This window comes from Nicotiana attenuata, unplaced genomic scaffold (assembly GCF_001879085.1).
Source record: "Nicotiana attenuata strain UT unplaced genomic scaffold, NIATTr2, whole genome shotgun sequence".
Taxonomy (NCBI): Eukaryota; Viridiplantae; Streptophyta; class Magnoliopsida; order Solanales; family Solanaceae; genus Nicotiana; species Nicotiana attenuata.
In genome coordinates, this window is record NW_017679260.1 from 13,585 (window position 1) to 17,616 (window position 4,032).

Below are 4,032 nucleotides of genomic sequence, written 5' to 3' on the forward strand. Positions count from 1 at the left end.
GGTAGGGTTGGAGACCATATGCTCAGTCCTGACAAAGAAATATTTGTGCCAGAATTTACGGCTTGGCCGGTCGTCGGTTGCAACCACCAACCCCTTCGTACCACGAATCCTTAAGTGCACCATGGTCCCTCTAAGGAAACCGGCTGTAAATAAGTGCAAGAGATGATGAACGGAAATGTCACATCCGGCCAACGCTGCATATTTAGTCAGTAGCAGAAGCACCTTAAGCGTGTACGGCGTGAGCTGGGCCGGGCAGATGTGATAGAATCTGCAGAATTCCTCCGCCAAAGGAAAAAGGGGGAGACCGTAGCCTATCAAGAAGGGGTACTCATAGAAGGCACAATAGCCCGACCTGTGAACGTCAACGTGATCCTCCCCCGTCGGAACCATCTCTACGTAAGCTGGAATGTCGTATTTTGCGCGGAGGTCGTCCAAATGGTTCTGTCCCGTCTCAGAACACAACGGAACCGGAACTGCGGAATCCTTGTTGAAATCACACCGAGGCGAAGAGTGCCTCGGCAACAAAGCTTCTACCATCAGAGGACTGACATCCTCTTCTGCTTCCACCTCCCCACCATCGGAGGAGGGCGGCACATTCAACGGAGCTACTTCAGGAACCCTTTCTTTGGGCATATTTTCGTTCGAAAAAGATCACGTGAAAAGAAATGAGGAAGAAGAAAAATCCCTGGACAAGAACGAAATGTGCAGGAACGCGAAAATCAATAGAAGAAGGCTGGGGAAGTTCTCAGGAATGACCAAAGTTCTTCAACAAAATTAAACCCTTCCCCTATTTATAAGGTTGGGTGGCACCAGAATCGAGGCGTCAGATTTCAAATCGGCGCGGGAAACCAAGTGCCAAAGCGTCAGTTCTCTTCCGCCTCGAGAATACGCGTAATGATGACATATGTGGATGCTGACGTCACCCAAGGCAGAGTGTTTTACTTCAACGCTCTGACAGGGATGATTGCCGTCTCCCACCAATCACGTCGAATCAAGTCAACAAGTCAAACTTTCCCTGACGGATACGTTGATTCCGCCCATCGAGGACGCATCTCGTTGCGACCCCGACAAGCGGAGGGACTAACTGTATGGGGTCGAATTTGACCTATCACGTCCTACCGTCAACATGACCAACCACTAAATGTTTACGACGCAATACGAAGGAACGACCCAGGGGTAAGAGGAGGAACGACCTCGACCAGTCATCGGGTCCACCATAGAGTACACTGATTTTGTCATTCTCATGACTTAGCTTAGATCCCCTATTATATAAAGGGGATCCGAGCCTTTTAATAGGCAGATAACTGATAATACATAAACTGATTCTCTCTTTCTGATCTTTATCTCTGTTTCATTCTCTCTCTCTCTTTTATCATTATTACTGTTCCGATTATTGAAACGATCCTAGGGTTTATTATCTTCGACTACGATTTACCCTTTCATCTCTTTGATTGATTTGCTTAAAAAGAGTTTAACATCTTTTGAGTCAAATAAAAAGTGAAAAGGATATTAGTTGAAAATGCTTTGCTAATACTTGAAACAAGCAAAGAAGAAAAAGCGAAATTATCCAAATTAATCAATATTACATTTTTTAGTATATAATTAACCAAGCAGAGTTAACGCTATTTGTTTGGGATTGAGGCATAATTATTATTGTTCGATGAAAATAATGCATGCATGCTTAGCTAAGCAGTAGTTGCTCAAATGAATATCAATTTATATTCACCACGTTGATTATTGTTGTTTTTGTTTTTCAAATTAAGTTGGCTACATTATAAAAGCTCTGTGATATGTGGAAGACTTGAAGATAATTGACAAGAACAGTGGTTCCACCCATTATATTAGCTTTTTGGTAGAGTTGGCTTAGGTAAAACCGTCCAATGCAATCTAAATCATAGACTTTTAGGTTTTTTTTTTTTATAAAAAAAAAAATGTTTCCAAGCAGAAGCCTTTTAAAAGATGAATTATTTGACATTTGTTTAGAATATAATTATGCTTATCACCTACTTATCACACGCTAAATAACAAAGTTTAGCCGACTCCTCAGTTTAAAAATAAATAAAAGTAAACTACGATTTTTCAGTGTTTTCTTTGTGGGAAAATAGCATCTCAATTGGCACTAAAAAAAAGTTTATGATCTTGGACTTGTTTCATCATTTTAAGTATGAAAATGACCATTCTAGAAAAGAAAAAAAAAAGGAACGCATTAGCAGGGGTTAGTTAGGCCAACCCCATTTAAGCATTGATAATAACAATTCAAATAAAAGGCATATCTATAAGTTTCAGAATTAAATGGTCCCTACTATATCATCAATATTAGGGTTTTTGAAACATTCAGCATCGGCAACTCGTGCTTTTCCATACTAATAACTACCAAAAAATAATGTAGTACTTTAATATTCAAATAGTGTTATAAAATAATAAAAGAACAAGAGCAATATTGCAGAGAAAGAGAGAGAGGGAATTCTTATTGAATTTGGGAAGAATTACAATGGAATAGAACCCTCTATTTATAGGGAGAGGTTGACTTAGCCACCAAGTAATAGACCCTAGAATCTCTCTAAATATGGACATTCACCATAAATAGAATTCTATTTATAACACTCCCCCTGAATGTCTATTCAACAGATAATGTGCCTCGTTAAAACCTTAATTAAAAGAAAACCCAATGGGAAAAAATTCTAGAAAAGGAAAAAGAGTACACATGTTTAGAAATGCGCCTATTGGTTGCCTCGTTAAAAACCTTGCAAGGAAAACCCAGTGGGACAAAACCTTGTAAGGGAAAAAGAGTGCAACGCGCATTAACTCCCCCTGATGAGAGCATCAATTCACATCCTTGAGCCTTCGCATCCCGATCTTGTACACTAGCTTCTTGAAGGTTGACGTTGGTAGAGATTTTGTGAACAAATCAGCCATATTATCACTTGAACGAATCTATTGCACATTAATATCACCATTCTTTTGAAGATCATGTGTGAAAAATAACTTTGGTGAAATGTGCTTTGTCCTATCTCCTTTTGCATGCTGCATTATCTTCATACAAAATTGTAGGTAGTTTGTAACATTTCACACCACATTTGTCTCGAATAAGATGTATTATAGACCTCAACCACACACATTCTCGACTTGCTTCATGAATAACAATTATCTCAGCATGATTAGATGAAATAGCCACAATTGATTGCTTAGTCGATCGCCAAGATATGACAGTGCCTCCACAGGTAAATACATAACCTGTTTGAGACCGAGCCTTGTGTGGGTCAGATAAATACCCAGCATCAGCATAACCAACAAGATCAGGACTGCAATTGTTTCCATAAAATAAGCGCATATCGGTAGTCCCTTTTAGATACCGCAATATGTGTTTGATTCCATTCCAATGTCTCCTTGTGGGAGCAGAGCTATATCTTGCTAAGACATTAACTGAAAAAGTTATGTCAGGCCTTGTAGTATTGGCAAGATACATTAGTGCACCAATTGCACTAAGATATGGTACTTCAGGACCAAGTAGCTCTTCATTCTTTTCTTGAGGTCGGAATGGATCCTTATTCACATCAAGTGATCGAACAACCATCGGAGTACTTAATGGATGTGCTCCATCCATGTAAAACCGTTTCAATACCTTTTCTATGTAGGTAGATTGATGAACGAAAATTCCGTTTGCCAAATGTTCAATTTGCAAACCAAGACATAATTTTGTCTTTCCGAGATCTTTCATCTCGAATTCCTTCTTTAAATAATCAATTGCCTTTTGGAGTTCTATAGGAGTTCCAATAAGGTTTATGTCATCAACATATACGGCAAGTACAACAAATTCCGATGTTGTTTTCTTTATATAGACACATGGGCAAATGGCATCATTTATATAGCCTTCCTTTAGTAAATACTCACTAAGACGATTATACCACATTCGTCCTAGTTGCTTTAGACCATACAAAGATCTTTGCAATTTGATTGAAAACATTTCCCGGGACTTTGAATTATGTGCGTTTGGCATTTTAAATCCATCGGGAATTTTCATGTATATCTCAT